Raw genomic sequence first — 23,359 nt, 5'->3', positions numbered from 1 at the left:
GCACGTCCATGGGGCATGGGAGATCTTTAAATCCCATAACCCTTACAGGGGTGGAGGGACTGAAGGTCATAATGAAGAAAAGGAACAAGGTTAATGATTGTAAAGTAGAGGCAAAGATAGAACAACAACAAATTATGATCAGATAAAAGAATTTCAAAGTTCATGAACATGGAATTAGAATTTATGGATCATGGCAATTATGTATGGATTATGTATATGACCATGTCTGTGTATACCCGAGGTAGGGTGGAGCAATAAATAGATCAAGAGAAAAGAGTATCAACTGAGGAACATGAAATTTATAGTGTTTGATGGAGTATCTATATACATGATTTCTCATTTAATTCCATCAGTAATGAATGTAAGTTCAGTAAGGTTCAGAAGGATCACTTTTTTTCTCTATTAGAATGCTAATTCTACATCATCAAATAACTCCTTCCAAAAAAAAAATTACTTTTCTAGATTTCTTCAGCTCGTTCTTGTGTGTCAGATGTCCTACTCTGGTCTTCTCATCAGAAATACTTGGAAATCCTCTATTCCATTGAAGATCTATATATCCCCTGAAGGATTATTTTCAGCTTTGTAGGATCCCTTATTCTTTGTTGCAAGTCTTTCTCTTTTGCCTTTTGTTATATTGTATTCCAAGATTTCCTCTCATATGTAGTGGAAGCTGCCACATTTTGTGTGATCCTCACTGTAGTTTCCTGGTATTTGAATTGTTTCTTTCTAGATGGTTGCATTAATTTTTGTTTGATATTGGGGCTTTGGATTTTGGGTATGACATTCCTGGGACTCTAGCTGATAGGGTTTTTTTTTTTTGGTTTGGTTTTGCTTTTTTTTATTTTTAGGAAATGAACAGTGGATTCTTTTCATCTTTGCTTTCTGATTCTAACAGATGCAGGCAGTTTTCATTTAGGATTTCCAAAGACCTCATTTCCTGGAAAAAGTTTATCACTTTCTCTTCTAAGCTACTTATTCTCTTTCTAATTCTTCACTCAAGAGATTTTATTTAATTTTTTTATTTCTTGATTAATTTCTCTTAGGTATTTATTCATGTAGTCCCAGTGGGAAAATCTTTTTTTTTTCCCTTTGAGTCTCAACTTATAGTTTTACTCATTCCTTCTTTGGAGGAATCTCTAGATTTGAAATAATTTTTTATACTGGTCAGTGTTTTGTTTTATTTAATTTACTCATCTCTCCATCTTTAATTCCTGAATTGGGACTTTGTACCAGGACTAGACTCTGCCCTTTGCTTTGTGTGGGGTTGTTAGTACTTGGCCTTGCCCTCAGTCCTCTGAGTTCCTGTGCTGACCTTTACCTCCCAGGATTAGACTTCCCCTGGATCTGGGTGGGGAACCTTTGGCCTCTAGGTCCTCAAGTGTGATCCTTTGACTGAATCCAGGTTCTCCACCCTTGCCCTGGATCTTTAAGGTTTAGATTACTGGATCTTCAAGTTATTCTCTTTCATCTCAGGGCATAGTATTAGGGACCTCCAAACTCCTGTCTTGAAGTATAGAAATATAGTACTTTGCCAGGCCATAAACCAGTGTTCACACACATTAAAAGACACTTCATAAATATGTAAAACTTAACTAAGCAGAGAAAAAATGAAGTCTTTTCCAAGTTTCCTACAGGTAGAAGGTAGAAAAATTCAGAAGTAAATTAGGTATTTTTTTAAAAACACTTGATTTCAAATATATATATATATATATATAATATCTAGAAAAGTTCACCTAGAAGTGGTATTTGGAAAATATTTGCAGGAAAAAAAATCAAGTTTAAGGAGGAAGGGACAAACAACGTAGCATTTTACAGTCCTAATTGCCAGACACCTTTGGTTAACTGGTAAAATCTGTGGCACCTTCTCAGAATAATGTTTTCATATACATAAAATGCATAGTATTGCAAAGGAAACCAATTACACTGAAGTATAGCTATTGAAAAAAAAAATTTTTTTTAGTAAGTTAACAAGTTAACAGATCCCAGGTTAGGAAACTTTGCTCTAAATCATTTAATTAACAGAATAAATCAGGTTGTTGAATTGCTTTTCTCCTTCTTAACTTAAAACTGCAATGTCTGTACCAAGCCTAAGGCACAGAGTTTAAGTTATTGGGGGGAAATAGTTAGATGGCTTAGAAGTTATATTTGGTATATCATTGTCTTAGCCAAGGACAGGGGAGACAAGTCTGTCAGTCAGGCCCAGGAGAGACAAGGAAAAGGCTGAGAATGATGAACAGGAGTAAATTAAGGAGACAGTTAAGACCCCAGGGGTGCACAGAAGCCAGAGACCAAGGCAGAGGAGTAGGTCAAAGCCAGGCAAATCTAACAGAATAGGAGAAGCAACTCCTGCCTGACAAGAAAACCTTGATCTGAGGCACAGGGTACCTCAAAAAGAAATCTTATATTCATCTTGCTGTAGTATAATAGTAGGAAACATGCAAATTATAATAGTTTGGAAGTTTCACTTCACACCCAGAAAACTGGCAAAGATGACTTTTTTTGGAGCTGAGATTTCATTGATATAAGGTATTCTTGATGAAGAAAGATGACAACTGAATGACATAAGAATAGATATAAAAGTCACAATGGTAATCCTCAGTCTGCATTGTATGAATTAAATAAAGCCTGTTAATGGACAGTTTTCAAAAGAAGAAACAAATGGTGAATAATCACATGGAAAAAATTATCAGCCTAACTAATAATGAAAACAGATGCAAATTATAACAATTTCAAAATACCATTTCATGACCACCAAATTGGCAGAAATAAATAAAAGAAATAAAATTCAGTTCTTATGGTGGAGAAACAAGGGCACTCATTTATTGTTGGTATAATTGCAAGTTTGTAGAATATTTTTGGAGTGGAATTTGTTATCATGAAGGAAATTTTTTAAAAATCATAACCTCCCGGGTGGCCAGGTAGCACAGCGAGTAAGAGCACCGGCCCCAGCATTGGGATGACCTGGGGATCGAATCTGGGCTCTGATACTTAGCACCACACCCAGAAATAATAACTGGCAGTGTAACCTTGAGCAAGTTACTTAACCCCAATTGCTTTAAAAAAAATCATAACCTCCAATCCAATTGTTGTGAATATACCCTGAAAGTATAATGTAAAACAATAAAAAAGAGCTATCTGAAGACTTTCAAAGGAGCATTTTTACAGAAACACAGAACTGAAGAACCAGAAATGACATCAGCAGCCATGAAGCCTCTCCACTGCTTTTCTTTCTGTATGATACTATACTGCTTCTTATTTGACCCAACTCATTCCTAGTACAGTATTATTGTTCATTTTGTTCATTATTCACATGATTGGTGGGGCTCATATATTTTATCATAGGGTGATTCAAGATAGGAAGGACTTGGTTATACAGAAGGGTTTACTCACAAAATAACAGAATCTGAAAGTTGAAAGAAACCTCAGTGGTCATCTTGTAATAGCTAATATTTACATAGCACTCTGAGGTTTGCAAAATGCTTTACATGATACATCTCATTTAATCCTCATGACTACCCTGTGAGGTAGGTGTTATTATCCCCATTTTACAGATGAGGAAATTGACACTGAGAAGGTGACTTGCCCCTGGGTCACATAAACCATTAAGTGTTTGAGGCAGGATTCTAACAAAGGCCCTCCTGACTTCCAGTCCACCATTCTGTTGGTAGGTCCTTTACTACCCGTGTTTCCCCAATAATAAGACAATAATAAGTCTTATTATTTTTTTTGGACAGAAAAACACCAGAGGGCTTATTTTCAGGGGAGGGCTTATTTTAATGAACATTGACAGCAATTTTAATAAACAGGTAAATGTGAACAAAAAAATGTACCTTTATTCAATAATGATCATGTCATCTTCTTCAACAACATCGTCATAAGTGTCCATACCCTGAATTCCGTCCTGGATGTCTTGCGCCTCCATTTCCTTCAGAAGAAGTGGACCCAATCTGTCATGTCCAGCAATATAGCTCTCTTTAAATGAATATGTCTTGTCCAGGTAACCTGCTCGTAGTGCCTTGGCGACACAGCTGTCAGTAATTTTATCCCATGACTTCTTCACCCAAGTCATGACTTCTTCACCCAAGTCACGACTTCTTGCAGACAGGGCTTCACAAAGTTTCCACGCTGATTTCTTTACAATAGAAAATTTATATTTTCAATGTAGTCATTGACTTCCATGTGCAAATGGTCCTTGAATGGCTTGTTTATTGCAATATCAAGGGTCTGGAGATAGGCAGTCATTCCTGCAGGAATCATTACTTGATCTATTCTTTTCTCTGCAAGGAAGTTCTTCATTTCTTTAGCGCGGTGAGTGCTGGCTGAATCCCAGACTATCAGACCTCTTTGGTTACCTCGCATAACAAGTGGCAGCATTAAATCAACCCACTTTCTTATAACGGCTTGTGTACACCAGGCTTTTTCGGTTTCAAGAACGTAAATGCCAGATACACGTTCAATCTTATCTTTCTTGCCCTTACTGATGATTAGAGGTGTGGCTTTCTTTCCATCCAAACGAATTGCCAAAACACAGGTGACCCGTGCACTTTCATAGCCAGTGGTGGGAATGTAGATTGACATTGCACCCCTGTGATGAATTGTTGTTTGAGATCCTTGTCCCATAAACACTGCAGTTTCATCCATAGCAATCATATTGCAGGTTTGGTACTTGGAAATGTCGATTCTATCAATAAAGGACTTGAATGCAAGTGCACGTTTAATAACTTCAGCATCTTCCAGCTTAAACAGTGTGGTTGATCTTCTTAGGGACAGTTCATACCGTTGAAGGAAACCGTCCAACCAGTGTTGTGATGCTTTGAATCCTTCTGAGACCATTTCAAACTCTGGTGCCATTGAAAGGGCAAATGCTTGAATATCAGCCCTGCGCACAACCAAGGCCTTTGCTCTCCTGTCAGCAATCCATTCACCAATGAGGATCTCCAAGTCAGGATATAAGGGCTGCTGACCTGATCCAGACCTGAGCTTTTTCCCTTTTCCCTCATCCACCTGTTGATTGAGGTTATTATAATCTGCTCTCCATTTTCTGACCATTCGAAGATCCAAAAGTTTTTCTTTACAGAAAACTGCAAGATTCTTGCCATGTGACTCCTCTACAATTGCTTTCTTATACTCAACAGTATAGCTCTTCCTTTTTGTACTCATGTCTGGGGGTCAAAACAGACAGAATAATAAAATTATGACCATCAGTCCTTCTTTTCACTCCATCATGCCCCCTGAGTTCTTCTTTTTTCCTCCATCATGCCCTTTTTATCCTCTATCATGCCCCCCTCACTCCCTGTGATAGTAATGGCAATTAAAGATTCCCCTGTATTGGCTTGGTTTTCAAATTGATTGTGTTAAAGCCCAGAGTTTGTTAATCCCACCTGTGGGATGGACTTGTTGATGTGAAAAGAAAGTCCTGAACTGGGAGGAGCTGGTGATGTAGATTTGGAGAGACAAGAGAGAGGTGGAAGATCTTTTTGGAAGCAGCACCTCGTGGAGAGAGAGAGACTAAGAGAATTGCTGGTGGCCGCTTTGAATTGCCCTGGACTTTTGAGACCTGCCCCCTGAGCTGCCAAGGACTGAGGAGACATGGCTGTTTTGCTGGTACTTTGTCTGTCTGTTTTGATGTTGTTTTGCCAGATTTGTCCACTGGTGAAAGACAGTCCTTTTGTTGAAGAAGTCCTGGAACCTGGCTGTTCGCTAAGAAGCCCTGAGACTGTCCTGCAGACAGAGAGTGAATACTGTCCACTGGTGAGGGACAGTGCTGTTGTTGCAGGGGTCTGGAGACTGTCCTGCAGACAGAATGAATACTGTCCACTGGTGAAGGACAGTGCTGTTGTTGCAGGGGTCTGGGAGCCTTTCTGTTGGTTCAGAAGCCCTGAAGAAGGATTTTCTTGTTGTATGTTTACAGAAATCCTGGGAGAGGGCTTTGCTAATGTGTTCAGGGGTTCTAGGACTGTTCTACAGACAGAGGATAAATTCATGAAGGGACTGGCAATGTATCTTATGGCCTTGCTAAGCCTTGTCTCCCCAGGAACAAAGATTGCTGAGAACTTGCCTCGTGTCAAGATGAAGAAAAGACCTCCATTTGGGTATTAAGTGCTGTGTTTAAACTTGATGTAACTCTGGGGTAGATTCAATTGTGATCCAGGGGTGGGGAACTTTTGACCTTATTGTGCTCTGTGATTGACAAATGAAGGTACTTTCTATGTTTGGAAACTAATCTCCATTTGAGAAGAGGGGTTTTGTGGTGGACTTAATTAAGGTATAGCCTAGGGGTGGAGTAGTATTTAGAACAGGGACTTTGTAATTGATTGAATGATTGGAAGATCCTGGGGTGGGGTAGTACTTGGAGATTATTTAATCACGCTTAGTAAATGCTGTATTTTGAATGATGTCATGTTTTGATCTTCTCTGTTCTTGGTTTGTCACTGAATAAAATAGAGAGCACCTATGCTGGTATTTTGAACCTGGGAAGTTGCCTTCTTTTGGCATTACATTACACTCCCACTTACATACCAGGTTTTTATGTTGTCCTGCCTCAGCTCTCCTCCGCGCTCTCAATGGCACCAGCAAGCAAATCACTGGGGAAGAACAGGATGACGTGCTCACTGCTGCAGCTCCGATTGGATGCAGCTCGGAGCACAGTGTGCATTTCACGCGGGTGAGGGGGAATGGTGCATACAGAGGGTACCGTAATGTAGCGTGTAGCGCAGGGGATCACCTTCACTACAGCAGCAATCTCAATAGGGCTTATTTTTTGGGGAGGGCTTATTTTAGAGGAATCTTACACAGTAAGGGGAGGGCTTATTTTCAGGATAGGTCTTGTTATCGGGGAAACACGGTATTATAACACATGTGACAAGTAGTCATCTAAGCCTCTATTTAAAGACCTCCAAGGAAGGGGAACTCACCATTTCTCAGAGGAAGCCCATTCCACTTTAGGACAATTTTATTGTTAGTAAGATTTCCCTGACCTCAAGCCTGACTTGTTCTCTTTTTAACTTCTATCCTGTCTTAAGGTCCCAAATAAAACAAATGTAATCTCTCTTTCATGTGCCTGTTCTCAAGTTCTCTTCACACTCCTTTTTTTCCAGGTTAAATATCCATTAATCAAACATCACTTTTTAGGTATTTCCTGTGTGCCTGACTCTGTGCTAAGTATTGCAGATATAAATGAAAAGCAAAAACACCCCCCATTTCCTTCAAACAATTCTCATGCATTTATTTTCAAAGCATCCATCATCCTGGTTGTCCCCCTCTGGGGAACATGCTCCGACTTTTTTTTTTTTTAATCACAAAATGGAGAAAATCAATGTCCTTAAACTTTGGTACTCGGCATTGAATAGAATACTTCTGATAACATCTGCTAAAGACAGATTACAGAGGGACTGTCACTTTCTTATTCCAGATTGTATTAGGTTTTGCTCTTGTTTTTGTTTTTTGCAGCCACAACCACACTTCTAACTTGTATTGAGCTTCTAGTCTACTAAAACCCCCACGTCTTTTCCAAAAATTTGCTATCTAACTGCACTTCCCCCATTTTATACATGTGAAGATGATTTTTTTACATCCAAGTACAAGACTTTACATTTTCCCTATTGGATTCATCTTATAATTATTGTTACGTTATATAATGTATACTATATTATTATGTTGTATTATGTTAATATTACTATATTCATCCCAATGCCTATCAAGATCTTTTTGGATTAATAATTTTTTTTAAAGAGCAAAGCACTAAATGAGTTCTTAGTAGAGAATTTGTCCTGTCAAGGAATTCTATAATATCACAAAAGTGAAGAGCCAGAATGAAAAGTAATGGGATGAATAAGTACTGATTTCACTTAAACTTTTTAAAACCCACAGATTTCAAACATATGGCACTTTCATTTGACCTTCACCTTTGTTACTCTTAATGATCAACTTTTGTTAATCACTTATTAAAGTTATTTAATAAACTTTAATAAAGTAATTAGAATTTTATTAAAACATTATAATTACTTAAGACCACTAACAATAATGAAACAAAATGTACTATAAAACAATAAGAATTAAAATGGTTTGGTCTTAAAAAAGAATAAAGGAAATAGATCAAATGGAGCAGAATAAATCTACATTTTCAACCACAAGGGATTGGAATCGCAAAAAAAATTTTTCTGAAAAGTTAACCAAAAAAAAGTTTGGAGTCATACCCTAGACACCACAATAAACTCTAACTGGATCAGTGATCTAAATTTATATATACATATATATATATATATATATATATATATATATATATATAATCATAAAATGGAGGAAGTGGAAAAACATGTGTTACAACTACATAGAAAAGAAACATATTTACCAATTAAACAAAATTCATAGACATGATTCGATAAAGATAGAGGGATTTTTCACCATAAAAAGTAATATATTTAAAATTAAAAGAGAGATTGAAGAAAAGAATTTACAGGAAGTATAACTGTTAGAGGTCTGATATCCCAAATCTATAAGGAACTGACCCATTATCTTTAGGACAAGTAATACACACTCCACAATGGAGCAATCGTCAAAAGCACATCAACCAAAAATTCTCAAAGGACAGAACAAAAGCTTTTAATAATTACACAAAAGTGCATTCAAGTTCTCTAGCAAGCAAAAATGGAATTCAAGACAAATTTTAAGATAGCATTTTTAATCCATGAGATTGACCAAAATATTCCAAAATGGTAAGATCTGAAGTTGGCAGCAACAGTAGGTATTTTAGCTAATTGTTTACGGAGCTGAAGATATGCAAACATTTTGAGGAACAATATGTAATAAAATGACAACTTTTTATCCAGTGATTCCATTGCTGGAACTCTATCTCATTGACTTCTAAAGCTTTTTTCTTTTGTTTGAAGACATCGACCTGGCATGTTATTAACCCATTATTAATCATTAACCTAATGCTAACCCATTATTAATCTTTAGATCTTCTGGAAAGCTTGATATGTCTCCCAGATTATGACTTTGATTTCTTGTTCACTGTGGAGCCGCTTGCTTTAGAGTTTCAGGTGCAGTTTACCTAAAATGTAATTGACATCAGTGTCTGTGTGATTTTATTCTAGTAACTATTTTTTTCATTTTAAAAAGATTTTTCAAAAGTTGATAATTCACCTTTCTGCAGCTATGCCAAAGCAAAAACAAGACCACATTGCAACAAGAAGGATTTAATTTAGGTAAAAGAAAATATCATTCTAAGTGTGATCATCACACTTCGAGTACTAGTCTGTGTAAAGGATATAGTATTAAACATTAGTAACACAGAGAGCTTTAAGACAGGATCCCTGCCATTAAAAAGTTTACAATCTAATTGAGAGGACTAAATATATACATAAAAAGATAAATATCCAAGGAAGTAATTGGCTACCTGTCAGATGATTGATGCAAGTGGCAAGTGTTATGGTTTAGTGAAAAGAGTGATCCCTAAAAGGTGAGATAGTTAGGAAAGACTTCATGAGGAGGTAAGGAAAGAAGAAGCCATTTGTCCCAAATAGCTTGGATTAAGGCTAAATTAGTTTAGGTGATTTATGAGGTCTTTTCTGGCTCTCTAATGTTTTATATTTATAAAGTTGACAGAGGTTTTAAATACATTATTTTATTTGACCCTAACCTGACTAACCTTTCCAAAATAAACTATTCACATTTATATAGGTCAGGGGTTCTGAATCTGGGGTCCATGAACCTATAGATTTCAAGAGATCTGTGACCAAAGATGGGAAAAAATGTACTTTTATTTTGAAATAACTGGCTTTCTTTGTTTTCTTACTATGCATTTTACTTTATGCATTCAAAAACATTATTCTAAGAAGGGCTTCACCATATTGCCAAAGGGGTCCATGATACAGAAAAGGTTAGGATCCCCTAAATGCAGGGCAACTTCATCACAATGCCCTGTGAAGTAGGCAGTAAATATGCCATCTACATTTTATAGATGAAGAAACTGAGGCCCAAAGTTTAATTGAATTACCCAAGGTCATATAGCTTATATTCAGTACAGCCATGTGCTGATTTGCTTGAACTGCAAATCTATTGAATCATTTTACTGCCCTGACATAGGGGTCAGATTGGTGCTGCCTTTTACTTTTTAAGAACGCTGACAGAAACCTTGAAGGACTCAGGCTCTTCATCTGAAAAGTCAGAGGACTACACTAAATTAAACCCAAGCTCTAAATTCTATGATTTAATCTTTGTTTTTTGATGAACTTGGAATTCCTAGATTTAGTTCTTAATGATTCTGATTTAGTTTTCGGTTGTTTAACAGCTGTATTTTGATGAATGATTACTTTTATAAAGTATTAATTTAATTGTGCAGTATTAATTGTTTAGAATTTGGATAGTTTTTGGTATAAAGTTCTGGAACTACTTTACTTTTTGAAGGTCTAAAAAAGTTTTCCAAGGATGATAGGTAGAAAACGCTTCTGAGGCTGCCCTTCTCCATGAAAATCCATGTGCTTAGCTCTTGACCTAATGTTTAGAGTTACAGATTTTGAGAGTTAAAAAGGTCCTCGGCATCCACCTAGTCCACCCTATCCTTGGAGGACATGTGGCAGAACCTCAGTAAATAATTATAATAGCTAGCATTTATAAAGGCTTTTAGCTCTGCAAGGCACTTTACATGCCACCTTATTTGATCTTCACAACAACCTTGTGAAGCAGATGCTATTTTTATCCCTGTTTCATCAATCAGGAAACTGAAGCTAAAAAGTGATTTGTCCAGGATCACAGAACAAAAGGATCTGAGGCAAGATTCAAATTTAATTCTTCTTGATTCTGATCTAAGTATGACTCTGAGTATGGGTAGTTTCCATGATTATTTCCATTTGTGCAATGAGAATAACAAAAAGGGAAGGGGTAAAAATATATACCCCTGCGTACTATAGGGGTCTTTCAAAGTATCAGTGATTTGTGCAGGAGTTCAGCTCTAGTGCAGGGGTTAACCTTTTTTGTGTGTTGTGGGCCCCTTTGTTAGTCTGGTAAAGCCTATGTACCCTTTCTCAAAATATTATCTTTAAATACAGAAAATACAATAAATAGGTGTACAAAGGAAAATAATTATTTTGAAATATAGTTACTAATTTGTTTTTTTTAGAGTTCACAGACACCCCCACCCCAAGTTAAGAAACCCTTCTTCAGTGCATCTAGATCAATTGTTAAACTGATTGAAAACACATAAGAGTTGTTAGTTTCATACTGTTGGAGAGTGAAGAACAAATACGTTGTTATGGCTTCCTTAAGTGTGGGCACTTTATTATTAGTGCTTGCATTTTGAAAAAGTTGGATGATCCCAAAAATCATCATGTTCAGAGATTGAGAACAGACCAAGAACAGATGTGGCACAAGATACTTCCCTGTATTATATTGCCTGTTATTCTACAATAGAATCTTGCCTGTTAGGCCTTTCCCTGTCCTGGATAACTTACCAAGAGATGATGAAGAAGAAACATAATCCTTCCTTTGTACACAGAGACTGGGGCCATTGTGATTTTATAATTTTAAGGTACTGATCAAGGAGTTGAATTCTGGGTCACTCACTAGTCATGATGTATTAATATTAGACTACAATGGAACCTCTGCACTGGGGGGGTCCAACATTTCACATATAGACCCACACTTCCTCAAATACTTTTTGTTTTTTTTGCTTTTTGGAGGGGGAAGGCAGGGCAATTGGGGTTAAGTGATTTGCCCAAGGTTACATGGCTAATAAGTGTTAAGTGTCTGAGACCGGATTTGAACTCAGGTCCTCCTGACTCCAGGGCTGGTGCTCTATATTCACTGTGCCACCTAGTCACCCCCTCAAATACTTTTCAAGTGTATTGCTTTTTTTTGGAGGGAAATTGGGGTTAAGTGACTTGCCCAAGGTCACACAACTAGTTTTTGTGTTGTCTGAAGTCAAATTTGAACTCAGGTCCTCCTGACTCCAGGGCTGGTGCTCTATCCACTGCACCACCTAGCCGCCCCTAGGGTATTGCTTTTAAAAGTGAAGAAGGGAGGGAGAATGGTGTGGGACTACAATGCTAATTCAGACATTTTATTCCCTTGGCAAACCACAATGAGTGTCATAGATTAGGAATGACCAAGAGGGAACAAGAAGAATTGGAAGTGACTTTCTCCTGCCAATGGCAGATGACAAGGTATCCTCTGGGTGAGGTTAAACCTCATTCACATTTTAGTGAGAATTTTTTTAATCAAATAATCCAACAAGGCCTAAGGCATAATAGCAACTCTCAAGTGTTTTCGTAGGGACAAAAAGGGAGAAAGGGAAATTTTGGAAAGAAAGGGAAGCTATCCAGAGGTAGGAGGCCTTGGACAGCCAGAGGGCAGCATGAGGCCACTAGGAAAGGAAGCAAGGATTTAGAAAGTGAATTAGAAGGGTAACAAAGTATTGCTTATTCTGAGATTCTAAAGTCTTGCAAGCAGTTTATGTGCCCCCAGAAGTTATTACTGTAGGTGGTTAATGTGTAAGATAAGATATTGGGTTTAGTTTGGAGGTTACAAATTAATAACAACAACAATAATAGCTTAAATTTATGTAGGCTTTAAGGTCAGCAAAGTGATTTTAATAATATTATTTCAGCTCTTCCCATTTCCTTACTAACTACTTCAGTCTCTTCAATTCCTCTCAGTATCCTTCAGAAGCAATTTCTATCCTTTCATCACTGAAAGAAAGGGAAGGGGGAAAGAGAAAACCTAAGAGAAATATATAAATGCACATTAACTCCTCCCTACCTGTCTGTCTTTTTCTCTCTCTTTGTCTGTATAGATCTCTCTCTGTCTCTTACACATGCACACACACTCTTTAATTTATTATTGTGTTCCTATAGCGTCCTTATTTGTATGTTTTCTAGATTATATCCCCTGAATGCTCATCAATTGGAAAATGGCTAAACAAGTTGTGGTATATCTATGTAATGAAATACTATTGTGCTATAAAAAAATGACGAGTGGGTGGATTTCAGAAAAACCTGGAAAGATTGACATTTACTGATTCAAAGTGAAGTAAGCAGAAACCAGAGAACATTGTATACAATATCAGCAACATTGTGTGAAGATCAACTATGCTTGACTTAGTTCTTCTCAGCAATCCAATGATCCAAGACAAGTCTAAGAGACTCATATGGACATCCAAACAAAGAACTGAGGAATCTGAAGATAGACTGAAGCTTACTATTTTCACTTTGTGTGTGTGTCTGTGTCCATGTGTGTGTTTCTTTTGTTCTGTTTCTTCTTTCACAACATTACTAATATGGATATATGGTTTACATGATTACACATATATAGCATATATCAAATTGTTTACCATCTTGGGGAGGGAAAGGAGGAGGGAGAAAATTTGTAGCTTAAAATTTTATATAAAAAATGAATGAACCCATAATCAGTGACTAGAGATGAGAACATTTCTGAAGATGTTGTCCAAATTTAACAAAATATTTTCATTCACCATAATAACATTTTTTACCCTACCTTATCTCTAGAACAACACTAAGTATTTGTTAGAAAGACAAAAATATTTGATTTCCCCTCTCAAACTCAATCTATTTATGACAGAAAGTGATACAACTAACAAACAAACAAAAACAGATGTTTAAATGAATCTCGAGTTTGCTGACCCTTCCATTTTCTTCATCCACACTTTCTTGTTTCCCCTGGGGGCAGGGTCTTATAGATAACCTGAAGATAATATGGTGATAGTGGGAAACCCATTGGATTTAGAATCAGAAAACCTGAAGTATGAGTCTCAGCTCTGACACTTACCAGTCGTGTGACTGTATGCAAGACACTTAATCTCTTAGCCAAGGTTGATTATCCAAAGCTTAGAAGCATGCCTGGCACATAGTAGGTGCTTAATAAATGTTCATTGAATTGAACTAAATTATCTGCCAAATTACAGGGATAATATTTTAGGAATGTCATAAAAGTTTTTAACGTGTAAAGTACCATACAAACTCAAGTTAGATTGTGGAGGATAAAGTGCATGGTCATGGAACAGAGTTTTTCTCATTGTCAGATCAATCAATCAAAAACCTTTATTAAGTACTTGTTATGTTCTAGGCACTGTGTTATACATAAAGACTGAAAACAACAATCCTTCCTGCTAAGGAGTCAGTTAGGTGGTGCAATGGATAGAGAACTAAATCTGGAATCAGGAAGACCAGAGTTCAAATGTAGACTCAGACAATTACTAGCTGTGTGACTGTAGGCAAGTCACTTAACCTCTGTCTATTTCAGTTTCTTCATCTGTAAAATGGGAGTGACAAGGATTGTTGTGGGGATCAAGTGAGATAATATTTGTTAAGTGCTTAGTACAGTGACTGGCACATAGAAAGTGCTTATTTCCTTCCATCCTTCAAGGAGAGGACTTCTTGATCTCATGTGGCAACTTTTGTATCACTAGCACCCCAAGGAAGTATGCTGTGGTGTGGTGGAAGAAGAGGTGGACTTGGAGTTAAGAGATCTGCATGTGAATACTGCTTTTGACACTTAAAGTAGCTATATGATATTTGACAAGTCATTTAGCTTCTGAACTGGTTTTCTAACACAAAAAAATTAATAATACAGTTATCCCTTCCACATCACAACTTTCTCCCATTGAAGTTTTGATGTATTGTGGGTCAGCATACGAAATTAAATGGGAATTTGGGGGGAGTTTTGTGGAAGCTGCAGAAGACACAGGAAGCCCAGCAGATGACCCAGAAAAAGTTTAGAATATCATAAATTAATAAAACATATGTATTTTATGAAAATATAAATATATTTTATCTTTTAGTACCATAATAATTCAGATTTCTTCTATAGTATGAAGAGAAGGCCAAAAAATTTTACTTGAATTGTCCAGATTCTGGAGGTGCCTTGCCCCTTAACCCCTGCCATGTGGGATGGATAACTATACTTGTCCTAACCATATCACTAGTTTATTGTGAGACTCAAATAAGATAATGTATGTAAACTGCTCTATAACCTTCAATTGTACTAGAAGGTTTTGGCCTCCCAGCAGAGGTTATTAAACTGGGATCCACAGAACCCCATTCCAGGTGATCATGGATAAGTTTCAGAGGGTCCATAAATTTGTTTTTTTCCTGATATTCTGATATTTATTTTATTTTGATATTCTGACCATTCTAATTTAATAAAATTGGTTTATTTTATAATCTTATGTGTTTTATGAATTTAAAAGCATTATTCTGAGAAGGGGTCTATAGGCTTACAGAGTGGTCTATGCTACTAAAAATGCTTGAAAACACTTAGAGGGTTTCCTCCAGTGGTTTCCCTATAGTGTCTGACAGTAGCAATTAGAGGCTCATCAAAACCTTAAATGGCTTTGTTACTCTGACTTAGCCTTCCGAATCTTTTTAAGTTCATCAACACCATTAATTTCTATGGTACTTGCCCATTGCTCCAGAGAGGGTACCTCCCTGATGCCTCAAGATAAGTTCTTATTTGAAAAAAAATTATTTAAATGTTATTTAGAAAAAAAGCGAAAATCGCCTTAATATTAAGATGACTTTAGTTTTTCTCTAGCTCATGGATTTTGAATTTCTGAACACAAACTAGTAGGTCTAAAGATAGTCTCTATTTATTTTTTTTTTTTTGGCTTTTTGGAGGGGGAGAAGGCAGGGCATTTGGGGTTAAGTGACTTGCCCAAGGTCCCACTGGCTAGTAAGTGTTAAGTGTCTGAGGCTGGATTTGAACTCAGCTCTTCCTGACTCCAGGACCCTGCTCTATTCACTACACCACTTAGCTGCCCTACCACCTTGCCACCACTCTATTTATTTTAGAAAGAAAATAAATACTTATTGAGTGCCTGCCACGTGGCAGGGACTATAGTAAATGCTTTACAGGTGTTAATTCATTTGATCCTTACAAGAACCCTGAGAAGTAGGTGCTGTTATTATCACCATTTTGCAACTGAGTAAACTGAGGTGGATAAAGGTTAAGTGCCTTGGCCAGGATCACATAGCCAGTAAGTATATGAAGTTAAATTTGAACTCAGGTCTTTCTCTCTCCTGGCCCAATCCTCTTTTCACTTTGCCACATAGCTGCCTCTTTACAATGTGAAGAGAAGGCTATAGACAACCTTCCCTCCTTTATAATTACCCCAATAACAGCAATAATACCTTATATTTACATGACACTTTTTAAACTTTGAAATTACTTTCATATCTATTAGCTCAGTTAATCTTCAGGAAAGTTTTTCGATATAAGTAGGGCAAAGTATTATTGTCCTCATTAATCAGACTTGGAGCTTACACTTACACAGTTACTTACACACAGAGGCTAAGTGATTTGACAAAGTTCACACATCTATTTAGTAGCAAAATCAAGATTAGAACCTCAGACTCCTGGTTCCAAATCCAAGCCCCTTCACCTTCACACGATTTCAGGGTTAGAAGAGAATTCAGAAGTCATTTGGTTCAACCCATATCTGAGCAAGAGCTTTAACAACAACCCAGACAAGTGTTAGCCTCTAAATAAAGATCTCCAATGGGAGGAAACTGGCTGCCTCCCAAAGCAGCACATCAGTTGGGGGCAACTCTAATAATTGGAAAGTTCTTTCTGATGTCAAGCTAAACTCTTACTTTCAGTAACTTTCACCAACACTGTTCCCTATTCTGCCCTATGAGGTCAAATAGAACAAGTCTATACCTTTTCGCCTAAAAACAAAACAAAAAAAAACAAACCAGAAAAATATTGAAACCATGAAATATTGAATATTGAAAACATGAAACCATGCTTCCTTTCAGAGATTGCTGCCCCCACTGGTCATCTCTCACCAGGACTCCTACAAGCATTTCCTATGGTCACCATGCCTTAAGCCCCTCCCCATTCAAACCATCCTCCACAGAGCTCATTTCCCCCTAGTGTTAAGCATAGTGGCTGGCACATAGTAGGTGCTTGATCAATGTTTTAACTGTTAGACCAAATGTTAGACAAATGACTAATGAAAAGAGATGCCTCTAAAGACAAAACTGAAGCCATCAAGTTTATTTTTTTTAATCACTTCTGGTTTCTATGAAATATTTCTTAGTATTTTTCAATTTGACATCACTTTTTTTCTCAACAGATCCTTGCTCCACCCAGAAAACCATCTCTTATAACAAACACTATACAGAACTGTTTCATAGAGGGAAGGGGGGAGGTCCATCCTCATCTCTTCCTTACGGCCAAGCTTGATCATAATTGTACAAGTTTCAGATTTGATGAATTTTCCTGGTTCTTTTTACGTTATTGCAGTCACTGTATCGTTTTCTTGGTCCTACTAAAATATTCTCTAAAAGTAAAAGTGGCTATTCTGTAGAATTAAACTTACTGTAGCTCAAACTAAAAAAAAAAAAAGACAACTACTTTGTCCCTCCCCAAGTTGAACTTTCCTATTCTTTCAACCATTTTGCATTTTACAATTTTCTTTTTATTGTAAATTTAACAATCATCAACAAATAGAAATATATTTATCTACAAAAAAGAACAAGACAGCAACTTGTATTATTAGAAACTGCAAACTTCTATTACATAATTTGTTTTTAAAGTTTTAATTCAACACATTAGGGGGAAAAAGGGCAGCTGTTTGTGTCACTTTCTGCATTTTTCCTTCTGTTCCTTTAAAAAGTTGGTTTATTAATGCTTTTTTCAGCCATTTGTCACCTTTCCCTAAATTTACTACTTCACTCAGTAGAAGTCCTCCTTTAAAAAATATGTATAGACCAAAAAAAGTAGACATATTGGCCTTATCTGAGGATGTATATCTTATTCTGCATCTTGAGTCCATTTCCCCTGTCAAGAGATAGGAAATAAGTTTCATCATTAGTCTTTTGAAGTCATTATTACTTCATGCTTTGATCAGAGTTCTGAAGACTTTCAAAGTTGTTTTTCTTCATAGTACTGTTGTTGTCTTTGCATAAATTGTTTTCCTGGTCCTGCTTATTTCAATCTGTATTAATTCATACAAATCTTCCCATGTTTCTCTGAATGACTCATTCATTATTCCTTATGCTTCCAGTCTTCTAACCACCCTAGTTGCCCTTTGCTGGACCCACTCTAGTCTGTCAATATCCTTTCTAAACTATGGCCCCCGGAATTGAACATAATATTACAGATGTGTTCTGACCCAGGGAGGGTAAAATGAAAGTATTATACCACATCACCACACCACTACCCCTCATTCTGGGCTCTTTACCTTGGTCAATGAGGATTAAGACTATTTTAGCTTTTTATGGGTGGTTTATTATACTGTTGTTAAGCTCATAATGAGTTTCCAACCACAGCATCTTTTTGACAAAAATTGTTTACTAGTCACATAGACCCCGCTTTGTACTTATCCAGTTGGCTTTTTTAAACCCCAAAAGTTGCTTTCCCAGGCAGCTGGATGGCATAGTGGATAGAATCTTGGATCTGGATTTGGGAAAACTCCATCTTCAGATGTGTGACCCCAGGCGGAACAGTTATCTTCATATCTTGCTTTCCCTGGCTTCTTCCCACCTTTTACAACCTTTCCTGGCCCCCCCCCCTAACCCTAACACCTTCTCTCTGTTGATCACGTCCAGTTCGTCCTGTATATATCTGGCTGTTTCCGTGTTGTCTCCCCATCAGACTGGGGGCTCCTTGAGGGCTGGGACTGTCTTTTGCCTTTCTTTGCTTCCCCAGCACTTAGCCTAGTGCCTGGCACAGAATAGATGCTTAATAAATGTTTATAGAACGAGTAACTTCTATCTGCCCTGGCTTCCTCATCTGTAACATGGGGATAATAACAACCTACTTCCCAAGATTGCTATGAGCAATAAAATAGACAATAATTGTAAAACACTAGCTATTATTAATTCTTGTTATTGTCATTGTTGTTCCTATTTATTATTATTATTATCATCTCTCCCAGTTCTGTGTCTTCTACAAACTTGGTAAATATTATAATCTAGCTCAGATCTCTCTGTCTTATCTACAAGAATGGAATGAGGCTTTGTGGAATAATTTACTGACATCTAAGTATTCTAAGATTATGGCATTAAAGTAGATAGGAGTATAGGAACCTTGTCAGGAAAGAAGACATGGTTACTTTAGCATGACCTGTTCTTGATCATGTTGCTAGTGATCCTGCATCTCTGTCTGCTAGACAATGCTCCCTCTTATGCCTAATTTAACAGCTGTTGCCTCAAACTAGCCAGTCAATAATTCCCAAAACACCTCAGGGGGAGGGGAAGATTAGTCTCCATTGTATGATACCCAAGAGATGGCTCCTAGAATCAGTTTAAAAAATGGGCAGGCACTTTCCAAATCTTAATGGTTTTATACCATTTGAAAATAAGTAGTAAAATCAGATGGTTGAGATACATGACCTCTAAGTTCCTCTTAACTGTTACATTCTTTGATTCTAAAATTATTCTAAAATTCTAAAACGATCAAGCCATTCTAGAGGCAAAAAAGCTGCTTGGCTAATTAGTTCCTATTAAAAATCCCCCTTAAATCCCATTACCTTTGTCTTAAGTCAGTCCATCCTCCTTATCGGCTTTAAAGACAAATACTTTTAAAAAGCCAATTAAACAATTAGGCCTGTTTGAAATATATTTATCTACCTGAAGTAACCCAGAAATCCCAAATGCAAATGTCAATGTCAATTTGTATGAGAATATCCTCATATAAAAATGTAAAACATTTATTTTTAGAAAATTTAAAACTTAAAATCTTTTAAAAATGAAAGTGACAGAGGAGTTGTCTTCAATTGATTCAAGTTTATGAATTATTAAATCAGTTCAATGAAAACTGGTACTGGGGACACTCTGAGTTAGGAAATGTCTTTAGAATGTGACAGATGGTGGCAGGAGAACTGGTTACTCTGAATAAAATAGGTCCATTTAATCTCTTTGCTACTTTCAAAAATGGAGGGGAAAGTCTACTATTAATGTCGGATAAAATTTCCTGGGTAATTACAATTCGGCAAGATTTGTGTTTTTTCAAAATGGAGTGAACAAAAACTCCATAATCACCTCCTGTGGCTACTTCCTCCTTAGGAGTCTTTATTTTTTAGTGTTTAGGAGTTTTAAATTATGGTCCTAAATCATTCCAGTTCTTAAATGTAAGACAGAAGTGAATAGTTCTGTTGGTTCTACGGATATAATCATGAAATCACTGGGTAATGAAAAGTGGGAGACCTTGAGAAGGAGGGCCAACAAGTGGCCTCTTGTGACCTCTTGACTCCAAAAGTATGCAAATCATTTAGCAACATAAAAGGGATTTAACAATAATACAGTCCAAATTTCTGTAGCCAGAGTAATTTATATTCCTGCCACCAATCACTGAGAAAAAGGACAAAAAAGTTTGTTGTGTTTAAACTGATAACCCAAAAGGCTAGAAATTAAAAACACCTTCAATGAGTATCAGGAAAAAAGCACGTGGTAAGAGAGAAAGAAAGCTAACATGGCTATATCTCTGAAGAGTCTTTGAAATATATCAGACGTTCATCACTAGCTTCTTGTTCTGTCTTCATCAGTGTGTTGCAGGGGGAAAGAGGACTGCCTAGGGAGAAGACCTGAACTCTCTAATAGCAAGCAATTACATTTGCATAGTACTTAAAGGTTTGTAGAGAACTGGACTTAAAACCCTATGAATGATAGGTAGAAGAGAAAAGTGGGGCTAAGAAAATGGTAGTGCCTTTTCCATGGTCATATAGACAATATCAGAACTAAGATCCCTAGGCTCTTGGCTCCAAGACAGTATTCTTTTAGCTCTACCACATTATCTTAGCTTCTAGTGCCAGCACTAATTAGTTATGTGACTTTGTGCATATTGCTTTACCTCTCTGTGCTTCAGTTTCTATATCTGCAAAATAAGGAAGAATGGAGGAGAAGCCAAAGTTGGAATTGAAGAAAGGAAAGGGGGAAAAAACAATAGGTACAGAGAATTAATGGCAATCTTTAGAGTAATTACCCTGTACTGGGTACCCTGTACTAAATCTTTATGGTCCCAATTTTTAAATTCTGTGTCATTTAATTTGAATCTCTTTCTCTATGCATCTCCTTCCAGGCAGTTCCTCAAGGATACTGAATTGACACAGGCAGATGATTATCATTCAGAGCAGTTGAATAAATAATAATGAATGCTAAAATAATAATAACTGACATTTATATGGTAATTGAAGGCTTATATGTAACTTGTATTCAGAACAGTTTGTCTTCCTAGTTATCCTACATTTCCTATCCTTGTGTGGCACCTAGCAGGTTCAGGAACTCTTGGGACAGGGAACCCAAGCAGTTTTCAGTGTCAGTTGTACCCAACACTTTGATTCTTACAAAAGTCCCATCAGCAGGTACTATAGGTGTCATTCTCCTCGTGCCACAGATGATGAAATTGACAATCACAGAGATTACTCAGGTCACAAATATCAGAGATAAGATTCAAATGCTATTCTTCCACTCTTTTATGATTGGACCTTATACTCTTGGAATTCTTACATTAGGATTATATTTGAAGATATGAAGATACATCTAGGAAAGGGGCAGTATGGGAAGGTACAAGATAAATTGAATAGAAAAGGAGACCTGGGATCTAGAAATGTGGGAGTTTGGTGTTTTTTTTTTTTAAACCAACTAACTAGTTGTGATTGTGAATAATTTCTTTCCATCTCTAATACTTTGTAACTCCAAAGCACCCTTTTTGTTAGTTTAAACTATCTTTGTAGGAGTAATGGGTCTAATCACCAGGGACAGTGAAATAACTTCTAGATAGGGAAAAATAGGGTAATTACTCTACAGATTGCCATTAATTCTCTGTACCTATTGTTTTTCCCCCCTCTTTCCTTTCTTCAATTCCAACTTTGGCTTCTCCTCCATTTTTCCTGTATTTAGGGTCACCTTGGTGCCAAATTTTAATAATAATAATAATATAGCACTTATATGGTCCTTTAAGGTTCATATAATACTTTATAAATATCTCATTTAATCCTTATAACAATCCTGGGAGGTAAGATCTATTATTATTTCCATTTTTAAAATAAGGAAATTGAGGCAGACAGGGGTTAAATGACCCAAGGTCACACAGCTAATAAGTATCTGAGGCTGCCATTGAACTCATGGACTTCCTGAGTCCAGGTCCATTGCCCCATCTATTGTGACACAATCCCATTATTACACACAAACTAGACCTAGCACTTTGGGGTTCAGGGTTATAATAGGGAAGAGATCTGTCCCCTTCCTGTGTACCCTTTATTGTCTTTGGAATGACCCTGTGATATGACATCACTTAGAGCAAGTTGACCCTTGATTTAATCAACACTTAGCACAGTGTCTAGCACTTAGCAGGTGTTTAATAAATATTTATTGATTGATTAATTGATTCCGGTTTTTTGAGTACTATTTCCAGGCATTGTAACCAATGACCTTCATAGGTGAAGCTCCTATGGTCTTGTTTTTCTGGCAATTGAGAGAGAATGTTGTTACTCTACCACAATGTTTTCTCTGGAACCATGAATTAAGAGAGATGGCAGATTTTTGTGGGTATGGAATAGGACAACTTTTAGGGAAAGAGATAGAGACTGGACCTATAATTTCCTTGGTACGTGAATTTCTCGTCTCTCCAGATGAGAAAACTCCCTCTACCAATGCAGGTTGACATTTCCTCTGCAATTTATTGTCTTAGAAAGTTGCCTAGAGCATTGAGATGTTAAGTGACTTGCCCAGGATCCCACAGCCAGGATGTATTAGCAGCAAGAACCTGAACCCTTTATTTTTTCTAGATTTTAGTCCCACCCACTCTATGACAACGGTCTCATTAACTCGAACCTTTGAGCTACCTAGCTATAAGTGCCAATGAAATAGACAGTGACTGAGATAAAGGAAAGGCAAGGTGAAATAGTTTTGTTTTTTTTAAACTAATTTCTAGCTTATAACCCCATTCCAAAGAAAATACAAGCTGTTTGGGAATATTGCGCTTGCTTTTCCCTCCTAGCTTCCATTCCTCTTCCCTCTTTTTTTCTTGCTCTACCTTGCCTCTTACTTTCCTTTTTGTCTCTATTCTACCTTGAATTATTCCTAATTATTCTATTCTGCTTTCTTTTCTTTCTCCCCAAAGAAGTAGATGTGTAACCTTGCAGGACATTCACTATTTAGATTTTTTTTTTAGAGCTGGTGATATTCTACAATTTACAGTCATTCTGCATCATTGGCAGAATAGTAGCTTTAAAAGATAGTTTTTTTGTGTCAGAGAACACCTTGAGATCTTGCTAATATCTAACCCAGGCTTGTACAACATATGGCCCACCAAGGAATTTCAGGGGACCCCATGAAAAATGTAGCGTTGCCACTGTGCATTCTCTCCTGTTTGTCGAGTGTCTTAAGGCAACCAACCATGG

This window comes from Petaurus breviceps, unplaced genomic scaffold, assembly GCF_028583685.1.
Source record: "Petaurus breviceps papuanus isolate PSGF00001 unplaced genomic scaffold, PetGlider_PUasm1.0 90895, whole genome shotgun sequence".
NCBI classification, from domain to species: Eukaryota; Metazoa; Chordata; class Mammalia; order Diprotodontia; family Petauridae; genus Petaurus; species Petaurus breviceps.
The sequence above is the reverse complement of the archived record's forward strand: the minus strand, read 5'-3'. Positions refer to the sequence as shown.